The following is a 21,126-nucleotide window of genomic DNA, read 5'->3' as shown; positions in this document are numbered from 1 at the left end:
TAAGGTGTATGTCCTTGATAAGAACATTATTATATATCCTGTAGTCGTTACATATACGTGTGCTGAGAAACTATATAATTGGTGCATGTTGGTTCATGTGTATATCACGAAACTTCGTAAATTTTGAGTCCCACCTGCATCTTTTGAGGAGTTCATTTCAGAATCTATAAATACTATGCTCAGAACGTCTTCATAGTTTTTTTTTCTTTAAAGAAAATAACACCATTTTGCCATGGTGATTAAAATGATTTGCTCTGAATAGCAATGTTCACACTATAAAATTGTATAAAGTTTTTTTTTATTCTTATACAATCTAAGATGATTTATGGAAAATGTGCATTTAAACATAATAGTAAATAACCATTTAGGAAGACTAAATAAAATTATCTGCTTTAAATAGTAGTGCAAAGTTTTTAAAAATTTCTTACAATATGCTTTGAACTACACACATTTTCCCCGTCACATCAATGCTTTGCACAGATTAATGTTATTTTGCTTTTTGGGCTAATTTAAAAATATTTTAATTCGAGTGATAATGCTCTACTTATACATTTAATGTAAAAATGTGAAGACAGTGTAGAACGTCGACGGTGGTTTTTTACGCCACACAGACTCGCGGTCGTAAATCTTATTCCATCTCCCTCCAGACTTCAAATTTAAAAGATACGATTGCCATTATTATACCCCTTCAGGCAGCCCAACATTGAAGAAATTACGACCTACAAGAAAATATCAAAAACACTGCATGTAAATTGCCCTAATTATACTTTTGAGTTTATGATTCATATAAATAATATTTCTCAATTTTCTTGGTTATGTTAACTTTTAAATAAGTAATATATGTTTGTTGTTTCATTTCGGTGTTTGAAGATAATTTTATCCTCGGCGAAAGGGAAGGACTAAAGGATCTGCTTTTTAATATATATACATATATATATATAATCGTGATAATCTAAAATTACATTTCACAATTCTTATCAAAATACATGGAGTGAAGATTCAATTCAAACCAATATATTTATTCTAATATATATTATTTATTTTTCTTCTTTTATTTCAAAAGTAAACAATATTTTCCTTATAACGACAAGTTACATAATATTTAGTTTAAAAATTACAAGTTTTTTTTTCTCCAAAAACTCGTCCTTGCTTAACAGTTGGTAATGTAAACTTTTATCTCATATGTTTGGTTCAATTTCCAAATATTTGATGACCAAGACTTGTGTTGTAGTAGAAAAAACACTAGAGAAAATGAGAAATATTGTAAAATCAATATACTATTACGTTAAAGTAGTTTTCTCTTCCAAGAATATTGTTTAAAACGTTATTTGATATTAAATTTCCATGTGTTGTATTTAAAAAAAATGTGAATGTGATTCTAAAAAAAATATTATATGAAAAAGTTCCTGTTTAAATGTATAATTAATTCTTTCTGTCACATTTCATGCAACAGGATATGCAGGTCACAACGTCTGTTTCAAAGGACAATCTTAAAACATGTGATTTCAAAAATAAAAACAAAAATAATAATAATAATAATACTAACTTTGTGGCAAAGAATTATAAATTAAAACCACCTAAAACACAGAAAGTATGTTAAAAACATCATCACATTACCGAAGTCTCGTCACAACATCCATTTAAAGGGAAAATTCACGATTTTTTACTTATGGTTTAAATATGTTCATTATGACATAATATATATATTCACAAAGTTTTATCGCTATATGTGCAGTAATAAAGGAGAAATTCAATAATTAATGAAAAAATATCAACTACTTCCTGTAGGTCGTGACGTTTTCTCCTGATTTTTGCATGCCGGGATTTAAAATACAATCATTAAAAGTCTTGGTTTTTAATCATATTTTAACGTAATCGTAAGCGCGCCGATGACTTATGCTTTATCTAATAACCATCCGATAATAAGAAGATAAAACGCACAGACGTTCAATTGTACTCATTCGTGAGATAAATTATCTATGTTAAACGTATATATTCGAATTATTTTTGTAGACAACACAAAAAGTTATAAATTTATTTTTAATAAATGCATTTTCGGACTGATAAGGTGAACAAATTAAAGTACAATAATCTGTAAAGACAATATGTTGGTGTACTATTATTGACCTTTTACTATCTCTGCTATGGCTAGGTTTATACGATGTGTGTATTCACGGTTCTGTGGCAATACTCGTAGATGGCTTGTTGAAAGGTAAATTGTTATTTGCACTTCGGTATTTAACCACGCCTCTAGGGCACACCTTGCCAGGTGTGACTGTCTATTCGGATCAGTGGTAGCATTTAATACACACATTAAAAATACATATTCAAGTTGGTGACAAATAAAAATTGGTCGCCGTGGAATTATTTAATTATATTTGGTGCTATTATTTATTTGAATTCAAATAAGTTAATTTACTAAGAAATACACAATTTTCGGTTAAAGACGGGAAACTTAATTCATATGTCAGAATGAAATGATATACAAGTCTGGTCCTTGATTTATGTCTCATAAAAAAGGGGGACTTAGAAATTAGAAATAGCTTTACTAAATCATTTTTATTTGTCTTTATTAGGCGAAAAAATGTACGAGAACACTTACATTTAGACTTTTGAAAGCCATGTATTAATTAATATATGATACTATCTGAAGATAACTCTACCGAAGCGGAATATAATATGTACGAATAAAGAAAAAAATATTTTTGTAATGGAATCGAAAAATTACGAATAGATATTCTTTTCAAGTGTGATAAACGTCAACCAAATTTATTCATAATGGGGAACGTCCTTATTAAAATCTGAGACAACTATAATAATCGTCGTCTCCCAACGTATATATATACTTAAATAACTATTTGATCAACAATGTTTAAAATTAAAAGACAACGAATTTAATGTTATCTTTCCCTATATTTGAATGTTATTATAAGTCTGTTCAACTTGCAAGAATACCCCTAAAGCGGACAAATATCCGACAAGCAGTTTATTCTTTAAATTGCTGTCATTGAATATCAAGAAAGAAAATAAATCCCGAAATTGATACTCAATAGTTTTCCTAGAAAATATTCACATTCCTTGGGGATTATTAGTGTACGTCCAGTTGCATATATTTTACATGAATGTTGGAACAATTGTGATGATGACGAATTTCGTCCTTTATTCGAGAACAATTTAATTGATATATAAATCTGTGAGTTTACTATGTTCTTAACTTCGATGAACCAAAGCAAGTTATAAATTGACCTGTATTTAAATCAAATTGTTTCTTTTTTTTCTTCTTCTTCTTTTGGTATACAATAGTCTATCGAATTCGTTGACTACATACTGTTGGCATACATGGACTAGTCTATTTACAAAACTTTTACCACAATTTACACAAAATGTATGTTTCTTTCTTATGTTCAATGTATACATTTATACATATTTTAAATTGCGCTACTGACTATAGTTCCGTAACTTTCTACCAGGCGTATGTATACACGAATCGTCGACAAGTGCGCACATTTTTTTAGATCAATAATTCTGGTATGTTCCAATCTGTCCTAAACTATTGACAACGAGTATATATTATATTTTCCCAAATTAACCCTTGGAAAAATATGTAAATAGATTTGTATTTCTTCAATTATTTTTTTTTGTATTATTTTTTTTTTATAAATAATATTCTTTACACCAGAAATGTTATTTATAAACAAGCGTATGAGTTCAGTAATGACTAGTATATTATATCACTTTCGGACACGCAAGACAAAAATGTATATTATACATGCACCTGATAGTTCAAAATGGAAAGTTATAAGTAACGGTCGTGTACACTGATCAATACCTACAGAAGTGAAATGATGCATGAACTTGCAAGCCCGCCGGACAGGAAATCGATTGAATACCTGGACGTGTCACCTTACACCCCTTCCAATACCTTTGGGAGTAATACCTTTAGCCATGCTGGTGATCAGATAAGGGAAGATCCGAATTTATTTAAATAAAGTTTATTACTTGAAAGAATTATGAACGAATTAGATTTTCGAAAACAATTTCCACGGAACACTTATTTATCATTTTATGATTTGAACTTTGACTTTTTAACTAATTACAATATTATCAGTTTAAAAATAACAGATTATATGGTTATTTAAAAATATAAGACCATTTTCCGTATCAAGTTAGTCAGTCAGATAAAACAACCGTACGATTGACAAGATATCGACACGCAATTACGACTACATCGTTTACTGTAGTTTTGTTCCTTTGTGGTTTATTGACATATCGGGATTTTTCATCGGAGAAGGTGACAAGATGGCGGAGAGTAGAGAACTGATACTCAAAATTTAAAATCGATGGTGATCTCTTATTTAGCGGAATAAAACTTTAATATCTATAAATTTGAGCATTTTTATACAGAATGGACATAATATCAATTTTTGATTTTTTTGCGAAGTTTCCCTTTAAGTCATAAATCAATTTAATACACTTCCATGGTGAGAAGAAATTATCTTTTCGGTAGACCCAGCTTAAGAAAAATTAACGGGCCCACCAATGAGGTCTCATAAATAATGAAAACACATTTGTAGAAACATTAGTATAAAACGTCCATTAAATAGGATGCAGCTTCCATATTTTCTGATTGAGATATATATTTTTAATATTAAATGGGGTTTGAAAACATTATAAATACACGTCTCATTGTATATTCAAATAAATATTTTTTTTTCACTTTGTATTTTTTGTTATATTTATGTTTTATTTTACTTAACATTTGTATTCCAATTATATTTTTTAATCTACAACTCAAAGAGATATTAGTTGGCAGGATGTAAACAGAATAATTAGAAAATTGCTAAATTCAAAACAGAATTTGACCAAAAAACCAAGAGTGCCCTTACAGAAAACAGAATGAGAGAATAGGGAATGTCTCGGTTGTTTTTATTTGTAAACATCCCTGTTACTCAACGTCGTACTATAAAGTGGCTATTACACCAAACCATAAACTGAATCCAGCTTCGTATACGCCAAATTGTCTTAAAATCAACTCAAATTACAGTGTAACTACTACATTAAAACATTTTATAACTGCACTTTACTGAAAGCAATAAACTAAATCCCGCCTCCGTTATTACAACCCTTTAGCAATGTTCTGTAAAGAAAAATACATAAAATATCCGTCGTTATAAAATACTGTTTCTTATCGCTGGGTATTCCGTGTAAATACAAAACTTGTTCTGGTTTTGGAGAAAAAATTCAAAACTGCAGGAAAACATTTGTGAAATGAAGTAAATATTCGTACACCGAATAGTCTTTCAAAAGCAAAAACATGGAGTGTTATGGATAAAGTGGAAAAGATTGTTACCTGGCAGTGTTCGTGCAGTGTCCAGCTTCTCAGGTCTGCCAGATTGCATGTCCAGCAAGATGTACTACTCCAACATATCGAGGATTGATTTATGTTTTACTGTTGCTCGGGATACAAAATCAGTAAAAGTATTTCCGATTATCAACAAAAATCACAGTGCGACATTTAAAAAATGGGCAGAACGTATATTATTTCAATATGCATTATTATGTTGACGTGTTACATTTGAATATATCACCACTGATCTATACGTGCATACAGAAATCAAATACACATTTTTCAATGTAACTAAACTTCCGCTGCAAGAAGTAGGTCCTGATACAAGTGGATCATTACGAGCACCGTACGGCCTTTCTCCTATGGCATGTGTTTATTAAACTCAGCATTCACGCACCTGCTTTTTGATCGCATGATAACTTGTACCTTTTAATTCTTATTTGCCACCATTATGATACAGAAATCGGTATATAATTTTTGAATTTAAATATCAGTTGTGAAGATGGATTCGTTTACAAGGTTGAACTACCGAATTGTCGGCTTATACTCAAAGTAAGGGTCTTGACAAACGGATAAATCGGAACATGTTATTATCAGACTTAATGAAAAAATAAAAGTAAATGTTTCCAATGATAAAACGTGTTATTTTGTATGATTTTACAAAGTAAGTACACTGTTTTTATTCTCTAACTCTGGGAATTGTACAAATTAACGTTTGATCTCTCAACTTGAACATTCTTGAAATTTTTTCCTGATTTTCGTGAATGGCTTTTTTCTTGTGAAATATCTGCTTATGAATGGAATAAGTTTATTCAATATTATTGTTAATTATCAAATATTTAGATAACTTCTCAAATAAAAATAAAAATAGTCATTTAAAAATAGTCATTTATTTATTATTATTATTATTATTATTATTATTATTATTATTATTATTATTATTATTATTATTATTATTATTATTATTATTTATTTTTTTTCCTTAATTATTATTGTTATTACTATTATTGTTTTAAATATGAATAATAATAATAATAAATAAATATTCTAGCAATATATTTCAAAGTTTTTCTTTTATTGAAGATTTTTTTCTTCTTCATTGAATGGACATGTTTAAATTATTATATCAATATATCAAGCTTTTCTACCATTGTTATAATTTTTGAGACAACCTTCCTTCACTTATTTTTCGAAGTGCCAAGTTGTTATACGTTGCTGCAAAGAACTACATAGTAGTAGAAACAATTCAAATGTATATATTTTTTTAAACCACAGGGCAGTTGCTTAATTTTCAAAAATAAATTTGATAAAATTTATATTGGAATTTTTAATTTTAAAACAAGTTTCCCTCCCTCTTTCAAGAAGGTTTTTCTACCTAACCTCATCGCATTTTTAAAGAAATTGTATCTTTAATGTCTGCCTTCTTAGATGCATGTTATGTATTTACATCAACTATGTCGGATTACCTTGTTCATTTCCATGTATATTTCATTCAGAAATTGAAATTGCTGCCCTGCTTCTCAGCTTTTTCCCCCTTCTAGCAATTAATAGAGCATAAAGATTCGACTCAATAGTGTTTTCTTTGAAAAAAATCGGTTAATCCACTTGTTTTCACGATCGATTCAAGTCCAAAATTAAAACAACAAAAAAAATGAATAAAAAAATACGATGTTTGGGGAATGATAAAAAGTTTAAAATTTGTTTTTACATTATTTATATTTAAAAAAAAATGAATAAGATTTGTCCTCTCTTACAATAAAACCGACAAATCATATATGTACATTTATCTATTTTACAATAGCTTCAAATATTACATAGCCATCTAAACTGCTACTTACCACGAATAAAGTACACACAAAAGAGAATGCGTCGGTAATAAACATCATATATATACAAATACATTTGAATCTTGGGACTAAGTAAAAAAAATCATCCATATTCACAATGCAATTAAGTTTAATTTTAATGAAATATCAGGATTCTCAAAATCAATAACGTTGTCAGTTTTCCTTGGGATTTCCCTTAAATAATCCGAAATAAGCTTATTTTTATGATTTTTAAATTCTCAAAACGCTCACAATTTGAAATTAAATAAGGAAAATGCACTCTTTTTTTTTAGTTCATGGGAAGTAAATCCTCTTTTTGCAGTAATGGAGTGTCATAATTATTCTTGTCATAATATTAAAAATAAACAATGGAAAAAGGAAATAAAGAACGAGTGTAAAGAAAGAACAGAAACGCTAAATCTTAAGGAACATTTCTAATGTCCTGTTCAAGGTTGGGTACCATTCGGTTCTTAAGGAACATTTCTATAGTCCTGTTCAAGGTTGGGTACCATTCGGTTCTTTAGGAACATTTCTAATGTCCTGTTCAAGGTTGGGTACCATTCGGTTCTTAAGGAACATTTTTATAGTCCTGTTCAAGGTTGGGTACCATTCGGTTCTTAAGGAACATTTCTATAGTTGACATTATCGTTCTATTCTTGATTTTTTGCCTGTTTTAAATAGGATTCAAAAGAAATTATAAAACATTTTCTGTATATATATATAATTTGGTGATACAGATATTCTTTTCTATTCTATATATATATATATATATAGAATAGAAAAGAATATCTGTATCACCAAATTAGGGCTCCAGAAGGGCATATAGCTGAAAATATATATATATACACGACTCGTAAAATTTACATGGTGCATTTGTTCACCCACGCGAATAGAGTAGTCACTAGTTGACACATCTCCATGACTTTGGTTTTGAAAACTAGTTACAACTATGTGATATACATTTTTGTTTTTATAGCTACAAATTTACAGCTTCTGGTATATATTTGAGTATAAGAGAATTTCAAAATTAGAAACATATTTAGACATTTCAATAAGGTATTTTTAATGATGACTCCTACAACCAAAGTTCATTTTTTTGAAGTTTTATTTTTGTCTGTCCCACAGTTTTAAATGAAAACATGGAACACAAATCACGTATGTACCAGAATTGCAACGTTTTGTGCATACATATGAAGAGACATGGTGATGTCAGTTGACACATCATAACAACCAAACGCACAAATGTGTCCGAATAAACATTCGGAAAAGCACGACCTCCAAACGGTGTAACGCACAAGAAAGACGGGGTAAGTAAGCATCTGAAAATCTGCATCACTCTACATGATATTATGAATCCATATATATATAGTCATTTCCTGTAGAATGTTAAACGGCAGAGGCATGGCAAAACATACTAACGTCAAATGGACATACTAGTTAAATTTGAAATGACAAAGTAAGATTGTCCGTAGAAAGAGGAAGAATATTACAAGGGGACATTTGAAATGCACAAGTCAAGAGAAACTGGAATGAAGGTTGAGATATTGACGAAGCTTAAATATTTGTGTTGATCTGTGTATCATATATATAAGAAGATGTGGTATAAGTGCCAATGAGACAAATCTCCACCTAAGTCACATTTGTAAAAGTAAACCATTTTAGGTCAAAGTATGGTCTTCAACACGGAGCTTTGGCTCACACCGAACAGCAAGCTATAAAGGGTCACCAAAATGACTAGTGTAAAACCTTTCAAACGGGAAAACCAACTAATCTATAGAAAAAAAAAACGAGAAAGAGAAACACGTATGAACCACATACCTTTAACGTACTAAAGCTAGTATATGATAAAACATATACTATTGTATCTCTATATAGAAGAGACAGGAGCTTGTTACCAAGTCTTATGAGAGGGTTAGCGCTATAGAACCAGGTTTAATCCACCATTTTCTACATTTGAAAATGCCTGTACCAAGTCAGGAATATGACAGTTCTTATTCATTCGTTTTTGATGCGTTTTGTTTGATTTTGCCATGTGATTATGGACTTTCCCAATTGATCTTCCTCTAAGTTCAGTATTTTTGTGATTTTACTTTTTATGACGTTGAGTGACCCCGTACGAACAAATATTTCCCATTATAGTATGTTCAGAAAAGTGTTAAGGCGAAACATAATAAATGTTTAAAATTCAAATGTGCTTAACTGGAACTATGGCTCTACTAAAGTTTTATATTCAATGTCTCGAAATCAATATTTTATATAAATTTTTATATTCAAATTATCGAAATCAATATTTCATAGAGTAAGTCATGACAGACAAAGAAGTATTGACCAACGTAAACATGCTTGTCCCAGAACATTCATAGAAAAACCATTTCACAAAACAAAAGTTAAAGGAGATTTGATATGCTATAAAATCTCTATGTCACTGCGCCAGATTGTACGTCAATATAATTCAATTGTTGATATTTTTGTGCAAATTTTGAAATTCTATACCATCATTTGAAGTTTTTATTAATTCTTAGATAGTAAAAATATCGTAAAAATACCATAAAGAAAGCGATTTCCAGTTCAAATAAGAGCCTTCACTTCTACAGTGGACATAAAGTTAATATGCATGAAGATACATAAAAATAGGAAACAATGGCGTTCGATCTACAAATCGATGCATTCTGGCTAAAATTGGCATCCAAATGTGTTCATTTATATTCGCCGACAAGGACATAAAACGAAATTAGAGGTCATTTGTACTGACCGTAAGGCATATCTAAAAGAACAAATATCACCTGGTAATATGATAGATATTTGAATGGAACTCACTTGCCATTGCTTAGACTTGAAGCAATGAGTAGTTTGAGAACACGCAAAACGATATATTAATCTATTTTCAACGTCATATCAATCTGTAATTTTCTTTCCGAGATATATGGTCAAATCAAAAGCATTTTAACCTGACACATCTCAGTTTCAAACAACATCAAACTCAACTGTGAAAATATTTTGGACAGAATCCTCTAAAACACAACAACAACAATTCATGATTTTATTTCTGCATTTGAATTATGTTATTGTCTTATCAAAACCTCTCGTATTGAGACATCTTAATGTCTTAATTAACAACTAATAATTATTTATTACACCATTTCCATTGGCGGATCCAGGGGAGTTGGAACCCCCCTTTTTTGAACGATCAATGCATTTGAATGGGGACATGTGGTTGGAACCTCCCCTTTTATCCTGTGTTAGGACCCCTTTTTAAAATGGCTGGATCCGTCCTGATCTCAGTATATTAAAGCCAGGTATCAAAAACTTCATGCTTTAAATAAATAAATTTAATACATTGGATTGATTATACAATTATTTTTGCCTTTCGCACTTTATTGTCTCTTTATGTAAAAACGAATTACTTAAGATCGAATGTAGAGATATAATATTTCACCTTAAACTTTTATGTGTACCATTACTGACATATTAAAACATAGTTTTACTGCAAAAATTTGATATATAAACCAGATAATTATGTCAATACTACCTGTACTAGTTTATTCTCTGAAAGACGATTGCTCTATAGTATCTAGGCATGCTGGGTACCAGTACAGCCGTTTTCATCCATTTCAGTTGCAGATCAAGAATTTTTCATAAGTGAAAAAAATTTTCATAAGTGGGGCCAACTGACTGCCTAAGAGGGGACCCGCTCTGTTTCCCTATATACTCAACCAAATTTTTTTCAGAAAGAGGGCCCTTCATAATCCGTCTTTGCATTGAGGAGAGCACATGCAAATGGTTATAAATGTAAGCAATATGAGATAAAACGTTAGGATCGAACGGACTGGTTACATTTCAATTCAATTTTAATCTGTTCATCTTTTCATCTTAAATTCCGAAAAATTTTTGTTACATAAATGGCATCAAAATCTAAAAATAGTTCAAGAATTACCAAATGCATCAAGTTGGATTCTACTGCAATCAGTCCCATGCATATACGACCGAAATTCCAGTTGATATTCACATTTGTAAAAAAAATCCTGAATAGCAATATAATAATTACAGCATCAACATCATCTATTTTAACCAAGATGAAGGTGTCTTCACTGTATTTGTAATTCAAGGTTATCAACTGAGGGGGTCGTTCTATTCTAAACATTTGAATTTATTATATAATATGTTACGTATTTTTAGTTTTTGAGAAGTACAATTAAACAATTACAAAAATGCACAATGGACGCATTGAACTAAAAGTCGTTTGGAAGTGACAAGTTGCATTGTAAATGAAAATGTCCTTTTACCATGATATAAGAGGTTATAAACTATGGTTATGTGACATCATCGAAACATTTCGAATTAGTCCAATCAAAATTCACCTTATCTGTTTCCTCATCGTTGTTGGGGTAACAATTTACGGCATCGATAAACATGTAAAACGAGGAGAAAATTGAAAATAAACACAATTGTATGTATTTACACTGATCATTTAGAATATTTACATCAGACTGCAATTAGGAAAACTAGATTTTGATTATTATTGTTGACACAAATTTTAATTTATTAAGCATTACAGATTTTAGCAACCATGTGACGACATTAAATTTTCAAAGCGTTTTCTTGGTGGTCGCAATTCTAACCTTTTAAAATGGATCTATTGCTTTCCGATCACTTTGATCTCAAAAACTGAAAATTCGTTTTCATTTAGTTTCCAAAGACCCCGATAATTTGTATGTTTTATTTGCCGTCTAATTAGAATGATATATTCAGAAATTAACACACCTTTTTATTTAAGCATTGCATTTGGCTTTTAAATACCACCTAGTGCGCAAGCCTTTGACTAAAGCCCGTATCAATAAAAACGTGCATAAACTATTTCTTTTCCACTGTGTGTAAATGGTGTTTGTTTAGCCCACGGATTGCTTCCCGCCGCTAGCTTTTTATACGAAAATTACCAGGCCACCCCGAATGGTCGTAAGTCATCTTAAGTTGTCAAAAATTCACTCGAATGAGACTAGAAACAGTCATTTATGATTTGATAACACAAGTTATACATAATATTTGATATGAAAGTATGATGGGGTATAATGGAAAACGTAGATCACACAGAAAGACAAGCCTCTTTGAAAATACATATGTAACAATTTATCCTGATTAACAAGTGGGAATGAAAACTGTAGGGCTCGTTTGGGGGGTTTTCATTTCGCTAAAGAAGTGATTTTAAAGAAATTTTCCATTTTTAAAAAAGCGTGATCGAATTCCCGCAATTTCACAACAGTTAAAACCGCTCATCCATTGCCTGATTCAGTTAAGTCCAATTGCATATATTGCATGCATATATTGCATGCATATGCAGATGGAATATATAAATAGTTCTACGACTATAAGTAGTCAGGTTGAAAGTGAATATACTTGGGTATAGACGGCAAATATCACCTACCATTAAGCATGGCAAGTAGGATAAGGACTGTTATCTAGCAAAGAACGACGCACAGAACTCCAGGTTTTTCTTCCGCGTCTTTGGATCGTGTCACGTTAACGTTCACATAATGGCATGTGATAGTTGTGTATACTATTGATACGGTTTAGGGCCAATATACCAAACTGGACGCTCTTACAGCAAAGCTATTACCACCGGACATGAGAAGTCTATGTTACTGTGAACTTAGAAAAAGCTTATTTTTTTTACGTTTGATACTCTATAGAGATGCTAATGTATAGAAAACTACTAAGCAGTATTATTAACAAATGGGACAGTGAAGAAGAAAAAAACAGTATACACATATACACTTGAAAATGTGTATTTTGAATTTCTGTGTCGTTTTGTTGCTGTCACACAAATATTCCACATCTCATTTTTCATATTTAGAAATAAATACCAAGTTTGTTAAGTAATGTTTTTGCAATTCTTCGGACGTTCAAATCAGAATGAGAATTCCGAAAGAACTTATATCCAAGGAAACAATGAAACTCTTAAAATCACCTAAATTCCTTTATCTCTTTTACGTACTTATTTAACTACAATTCCCTTTACTATCTGTCTATCAAATAGATATTTTGAAAGCAAAGATACATTCTGTCCTTCAAGAGCCTACGTCTGGTAATTAACAAGATCTTGAGAGAGATGTACAGCTGTTCTAGATGAGGACTTTTTAGATTTAACATTACTTTGATATGCTTTATGACTTCATAAATTATTAAAGACCACCAGTCTATATCTTTAATTCCAAATAGCCATCTATAATATATAATTTTCATCATAACAATTTTAAAATGAAACGAAAGACTTGTATGAATTAAACAAGCATTTTGAATATACTACTATTGTTCTTATAAACCAAAAACAATAATACTCTATTAATAAACCGTTCTTGCTGAAATTCTTTAACATTCTTAAATATTTTTGCTTTCATTAGCGAATACCAAAATTCTTGTTCATATTGGTATCATTGGGTAGGGCGCCAACGATTATGTTTATTTCAGACAAACATCGTAAACAATGCTAAAGGTTTTTTTCATATATACTGACGCCTAATTTTCTTTCAAGTCTTCCATGGTTATTGGAAAACAGCAACTGATACACAAGTTACCAATTGGTCAACATGTGCAACGAAAGTTTTGAGTCAAGAAAGCTCGCAATACAAAAATTAATAAAAAATAATTTCTTCTTTTGATCTAAGCTCACATAAATGCGTTTAGTATAATAGATATCCCAATAACTCACACCATGCAACGAAAACTGACAAAAGTAATTTCTCTCGTCGTTTATTGAAGTCACGTTGTTTAAAGGGAGGAAAAGTTGAAATGGAATAAAGGACACTCTTGTTAATAGTTAAAAGGAAACTTTATATACAACTCCTAAATGCAAATTAGAGCTGACAAATCAGGCGTATTTTTATTTTTTTCTCATTAAAATTGAGTTTTTGTCTTCAAGAGCAATAGGCACTTTCAATCCTTCCACCTAAATATCCTTCCTAACACTTAGCAAGTTCTCCTACATTTGTGAAATAGACTATGAACTCTAAAAATCAATCAATCATAACATAAAAAATATAATTAAAAAGAATAAGGAATGACGAGAAAAGAAACCGGAAATTCTGAGAGTGTATCATACTAGCGTTCCATAATTTGTCTAGATGTGACAGAGTCGGTCCGTGTTTTCATTCTTAAAACAAGGAAAAACAGGCGAAAGATATCAAAGGAACATTTTAACTCACAAGTCGAAAATAAAGTGACAACTCTTTGTCTAAAAATGAAACAGACAAACAACAGTACACAAAACACAACATAGAAAAAATAAAGACTGAGCAACACGAACGCTTACAAAAACTTGATGTGTTCTCATGTGCTACGAAAGGGCAAGCCATTCCTACTTCACACGTGTTACCCGTAGTGTTGCTTAATTATTTATGTCGAAAGATATAACAGAAGACGAATTATAGTATTATATAAGATAGACCCTAAGTTTCATTGAAATAATGTATTGTTTGAAATATTGAGGATACAAAAACACAGTTCATGCTTTTGCTGGTCCGTTTTTGCTATGTGAAAAATAGTAATGTGTTCAGATATATGGTAAAGATTTTGCGAAATCTCCCTTTAATCCAGACTATAGATAAGGAGGCATTCGACACAACTCTGCCAATTCCGTACCTTCATCTAACGAGAGTACCGGATTTGCCCCAGGAAAGCCGATTGAATAAGGAGCATGAGTATGCAAGAGCAGACGAATGAACGTAAGAACGATCTGACAGACGAACGGACACAACGATCATTACATACTACAGCTCCAGTAAGCGAAAGTATATCGAAAATATATAAACCTCAGATAAATCTTTAATAAAATCGCAATGGTGAGGAAATCATTTAGTAAAGGCTATCAGATTTACGAAGGTGCATATTTCTTGGATAGTAAGGACCAATCTGAAATCTGAAATTCACAGTTTAGAGATATTTGACGCTGTCACGATGAAAGATTTGAAAACAAACAATTTCAATCGCCCAAACAAGTCACAAAAAGATACATAAAAGTGAAATAAGAAAAATACCGAACTCCGAGAAAAATTCTAAACGGAAAGTCCCTAGGCAAATGACAAGGTCAAAAGCGCAAACACAACAAACGAATGGATAACAACTGTGGTACAGGCATTTTCTTATGTAGAAAATGGTGGATTTAACCTGTTTCTAAAGCTAGCTAAACCTCTCGCTCTACAAAGGTTGAGCGTTTCAAACTGAACTAATTGTATAACTCATTCGTATCTAAGGTACCAACGCAGTACTAACGAGGAAATCCAATATCAAGACACGTTGAATCAAGAAAGAATATGGCACATATCCGACAATAATCTTAGCAGCATATTTATTTATAGACTTGCTTTTTTGGTTTTTAATATTCTAAGAGCGTGTTGTTTAAAAAAAATTCATTCAATATAATGTCCACTAACCATATTGATAGAGACAAACATCAGCGAAAACCAAAAAGATGCCTCACAGGATCGGACAAGTGCATGAAGAATAAATTTGAGAATGGAAATGAGGAATATGTCAAAGAGACAACAACCCGACCATAGAGCAGATAACAGCCTATGCTCACCAATACGTCTTCAACGCAGCGAGAAAATCCCGCACCCGGAGGTTATCCTCAGCAGGCCGCTACATAATATTGTGTAGCAGTAGAGTGGGAATACATATTCACTATATGTACCAAATCTAACTCTGAGGTGAACCATCATGGTATACATAGGTAACTTAAGTAATCAACCTGGCTTCTAGACTAAAATACAACAGAGCTACTTTGAGGATTAGACGTATAATATTAGATTACATAGCTTATATATAATACACGTGAACATTTTAGACGCTATATTAAAAACAACCGAATCTAAGTCGGTTATAAAGTGGTATCCCACTGGGGAAACTGTTTAAAGACGTATGAGGTTTTGTTCGTTTTAAAGATATGCAATAAATATTGTTGATATTTATCAATATGCTCTCGGTCAGAAAGATCGGTTTTGCCAAATCTAAGACTCAAAATCAAATACATCTGATCTTTAACTGTAAAAGCAGCTGTTTTCCATAGAAATTATACTCAACTGATATGCCTTTCAACGTTACAAACTGCAGAAAATTCGTGTTATCTCTTAAAAACAGTTGTATAACGATACCCGATTCCACGGAAACCCAATTCCTATGCTCCCTGGGGTGGAGCAGTATTTCACCCTATTCAGTTATAAAAAAAGTTCAGGAGTAATAGAATGGATTTAAAACAATATATTAAATTCTACAGTCAGTAGAGACGAATATAAAGAATAACAACAAAACACAGACAAACATTGAAACTATCAAAAGGCATTCAAATTAGTACTACTAATCATTGAAAGAGAAATGCAAATGTTTGTTCAAAACCGTTACACATTATCGAAAACCCAACTTATTTTTTTCACTATCTAAAATACAGTTTTCCTTTCCTGTCTACTTGAATATTCATCGTATTACTTTATGTAACCCGACCAGGTGGTCAGTGGTTTGCACTCGCACGAGATCCTGGTCTTGCACAAGCAAACACTTCCGAGTAGTTCTATTTCAAGAGTTGCGCATGTTCTATGCGATGACTTAACCTTGAATAAAAGATTATTTTCAAAGAAAATGCACCTAAATTCGTAACCCGTATTGACCTCGAATCATGCATGTAATTTCAAGAGCTTATTTCCTTGCTTGAAGTCGGTCAAGCTGACTTTCTGCAGCAAATGGATAAAAGCAGTTTGCGCATGATCAAACGGAAGCTCAGTAAATGAGAAATGTAGGATGGCGTTTGTAATTGTGCTTATCATTTTGTAATTAATCAATGATACGGCATTGTTTTATAGTTGAAGAAATTAGTGGATTATTGTAACCTCCTGTCAACAAATCGCTTATGAAACGTAATTGTATACATGTGTGTTGCAAAAAAAATGGCTTTAACGACAATACAATGGTATTTTAATAACTGTTATGGCCATATGCATCGACAAAATAATGCGTTGGTATTTTAAAATTGATATTTTGAAATTTGAAAAAGTATCTTGTATGCAGAAGAATCGATAAATGCATACAACATATTTTTGAGAAAAAAAAACACCAAAAAAAAAACAAAAAAAAACGGTCTTCTAAAAAATACATTCTCAATTTCTACATAATATTGGTACTTATATATTTACTTAAACGTGCAAAAACGTCAAATATAACAGGTTATTTAACGAATAGAAATACAACACTAAAATCGTCAGCTAGAAATCTTAACATGGAGAGTAACAAGAAAATTTACGAATTCTCATCTCCAAAAAGGTGAATCAAGAAAAGAACATAATCAGAACAAGAAGCCGACAATATGAGCAATGGTCGCAGGCAAATGCTTCACAGAAAACCACGGAGTAAACATACACAAACCAATTAAAAAATTGGAGTTAACCTCAGATGCTGTTGAAGGAATTGACGGTACTGGCATGTTTGTTAGAGTGATATGGATATACATTACAAATATCACAAGAAATACTCGTCCTGAACATGCATGAAATATTTGCCACTGCGACTTTAAGCAAACAATAATCAATCAATCACATCCAATACTTAAAAAATATCCAACAGTATGGTAGTCACAACACTTACCACAACGCAACAACCTACTCCTAGTAAATATACACATTCAAAGACAAACAACAACAGACTACACATAGTCCAGATAGTCTGATACTGAGTAAAGGCACACAACGTTGTGGAGTAAAACCAGCTTTGTTACCTCACAAAACCCCCACATTTTCTTGTCAATATCGTATGCCGTGAAAGTAAAACACAAAATAAAACGCGTACAGATTCACTGCATGTGAGTGTTCTGCCTAAGGAATTTTGAAAACGCCATAGGGTACGACACGCTCCAACTGAACAGGAACATCCATGCTGTTACATGCAAGAGTATCTTCACAATACAGGTCGTAATATATCTACCTCATCTACTCTTTTAGCTTTTTGTAACTTTTTGCGACGCCACTTATCATTCTCAAAAGTTTACTGAAGTGGCTAATCTTTGTTACATTTGAAAAAAAAACTTTGTTACATGAGAAATGCGAGTTCGATTTTATGTATATATATATGTATGGGTTTCTGGAAATGAAAGTATATGGAATTTCAGTTGGCTTTTTTCTTTGAAATAAAGTACATTGTATCTATTTCCTTCTTTGATATTTTAGCTTGTGCTTAAAGATATATCATTTTAAGCTTTTGGCGAAAACGAGGCACTTTAAGTAATCTTTTTTCAAAGAGATTACCTGCGAAATTCTATGACAAAGAGTCATATTTACAGACACAAAAATTTCGATGACTTCTAAAAGTTGTCTTCCTCAACAAGATTGCATCTTAACTACTAGGATATCAATTTTTAAAGTTTCTCAACACTCTTAACATACACGAAAAGGTCTGTCTTATTAACTTAAATATTGTGTACAAAGTTTAAAATATATATCTATAACTACGAACATTTTTTACACCTATGTCGTTTTAAGAAAAATCCGTCTTTAGAAATAAAAGAAATTAACACAAAATTCATGTTTTTTCTGATATCTAGCGAACATGTGAAGGGTGGAACATATGAAAAACCAACTGACCACAAATTGGCTTGCAATAACAACTTGAGAGAAAGCAACATTGCAATATTCTATGAGGCTATTTCAATCTACATATTATTTATACAAATCGTTGTATAATTGTTAAAAGTTTTCACACAATTGTCGCCTTTGGTTTTTCTAATGTTTAGCAATTCCCACCTTTCGTTATTATTTTATCATATTTTTGATAAAGATTATAAACCATGGAGGTCCATTTCTTTGTTTTTATCTGTAACTCTGATACGAAGGTGGAGGTAAGGCCCTAAACTGAAATGAATTCGGACAGTTTTGACGCTTTTATTTCGCTCTAGGCTAATTACATTTCCCATATTTAATCATATCTTCTATGCATCTTGTATATTAATGCCTTGATATCGAAACTTATCGCATTCGATTGAAAACATGCATACCAGGTACCGATTTTATTACTTTTGGGCTTTTCTACTGAGTATATAGTGGCGGTCAAACTGGCATTAAAAAGTCAGCACAACATAACAAAACGAATAAAAAGAAGAACCTTTGATGAAGTATACAAAGAGATGCCAGCACATGTATCCAACATAAAACTAATTACCAGCAATCGTTCTGAGAATTTTTACGACATCAAATGAACAATAAACGTTATGCAAGACAATGTCATGTCGTAAAATGGGACAAATCAAATCAACTGGCCAGAAGACAACTTTGACAAGCAGTTTTCCCAAAGCAAGATGGTGTTCAGATAAATGTTAATTAAAATTAGAGTTTGTTATTATGCACGAATATCAAACTATTGATTTCCCTTTCTGTACATATATGTAAGTAAGGTAAACTTTCTTGGTCCTTATACCAATTAAAAAGATCATTTTGTCATTACCTGCCAATAAAAAAAACACCAAGTAGTTCGCGTTTTACTATGGTAAATTACAATACAATTCTTCGCCTTATTAATATTTTCTTGCACTTCGGCTGTACTTGCTTTTTTCAAGGGATTAAAAGAAGTATTAGGATACGCCTTAATTTTTATTAATATATGAAAATGAATTGTTTCGATGAAATGAAAAGGTTAACTTATTTTAGAAAGGCATTTTCAAGTTTTTATTTTATTGTAATTTGAAAAGTCAAAAATGTGGCTCGACTCTGGTTAGATACCAAGGAAGTCGGTGGTCAGTGGGAAAATTTCTGATGACCCGTTATGTTTGCGTCACACGATTTCATTTATTTACATTGGAATAGCATAATGAGTTTATTGTCCATCTTAACAGGCACTTTGTTGTGTATATTTGTAAACATCAAACGAAATTAACAGAAGTCAATATTCTTATTATTCTACAAGTCTTTGTCATTTTCATACGGTACAGGGTGATAAAATGAAGAGTTTAATGTGCAGGTCAACAATCAGATTTGAAGATAACATAGCAATTATCACCCGTTTTGTTTGGAGAAGAGTAAAATCTGTAAAATATTCATTTCAATATTAAAGCCATTTGTTGGCTGATGGGGGTAATAAAAAGGGTTTGAAGAAACCGAAAGTCTGTGTATGGCACTCCACTTTATATCAACTGATAAAAGTTGTGGGAAAATTTCTCAATTTACACAAGTATTTCAATATTTGTGTTATTGTAAAATATGTAAGAGTTATTATTATTAATATTAAACTATAAGAGTGTTGTAGTTGTCTCCCGTGTTTGATCGGACGATCAATATTGGTTTAGAAACGATGATAATATCAAATAAAATACTTAAAATCTTTGACAAATGAACAATTTACTGATAAATAAGAATACCAAGATTATTGCGTATTTTTTTTAAATATAGATTTGAAAATTTATTTTAGGATTGTTGTTTAAAAATGAAATTTTAGTTTAAACTAAAACATATAAAAATATATTGAAACATTTTTAGAATTCATAGATCTTATTCAGTTAAACTTTTTTTTTTATAAATATAAACTATTAAAATTATTTATGAATGTTCAATTTGTAAATTAACCGAACAAATAAAATACAAAAAAAGATTAAAAAAAAAAACAATATAAAATGAAGATAAAAGTAGCTTTATATTGTTTTTTTTTATTTTTAATAAATGACTAGCTATCAAATTCTAGCAGTTGTATTACTTTTTCATAATAAAATATTCATTTTGTCACAAAGCTAATAATTGAAGAATTTAACATTATAAAACTGCCCTTACCTGCCGTATATCTGTGACATAGTTAGACGTCATAAATTGTCATACCAGACTTAATAAATACGGATTAGCTGCTTAATATTATAAAAAAAATCATACAACGGAATCCTGAAATATCCCGTAACCAACTTTACAAAAATGTGTTATAGTTCAATTGTTAAAACATCAC

General features: G+C 31.1%; 1 protein-coding gene across 2 annotated transcripts in view; it reads right to left on the bottom strand.

Moving 5' to 3' along the window:
- LOC143062630 (homeobox protein php-3-like) overlaps nucleotides 1–21,126 on the bottom strand; it is a 64,308-nt gene that overhangs the window by 26,607 nt on the left and 16,575 nt on the right. Inside the window, exon 1 of one of the 2 annotated variants that reach the window (XM_076234303.1) lies at nucleotides 5,351–5,757. The exons of the other annotated variant lie outside the window; for it this stretch is intronic. The gene's annotated coding sequence lies outside the window, so the exon portion shown is untranslated. Of the gene's footprint in view, nucleotides 1–5,350; nucleotides 5,758–21,126 lie in introns of those variants that run through there. 2 annotated transcript variants of the gene reach the window in all.

The sequence above is a fragment of the Mytilus galloprovincialis genome, chromosome 2, assembly GCF_965363235.1.
Source record: "Mytilus galloprovincialis chromosome 2, xbMytGall1.hap1.1, whole genome shotgun sequence".
In the NCBI taxonomy this organism is placed as follows: domain Eukaryota; kingdom Metazoa; phylum Mollusca; class Bivalvia; order Mytilida; family Mytilidae; genus Mytilus; species Mytilus galloprovincialis.
The sequence above is the reverse complement of the archived record's forward strand: the minus strand, read 5'-3'. Positions and strand labels throughout refer to the sequence as shown.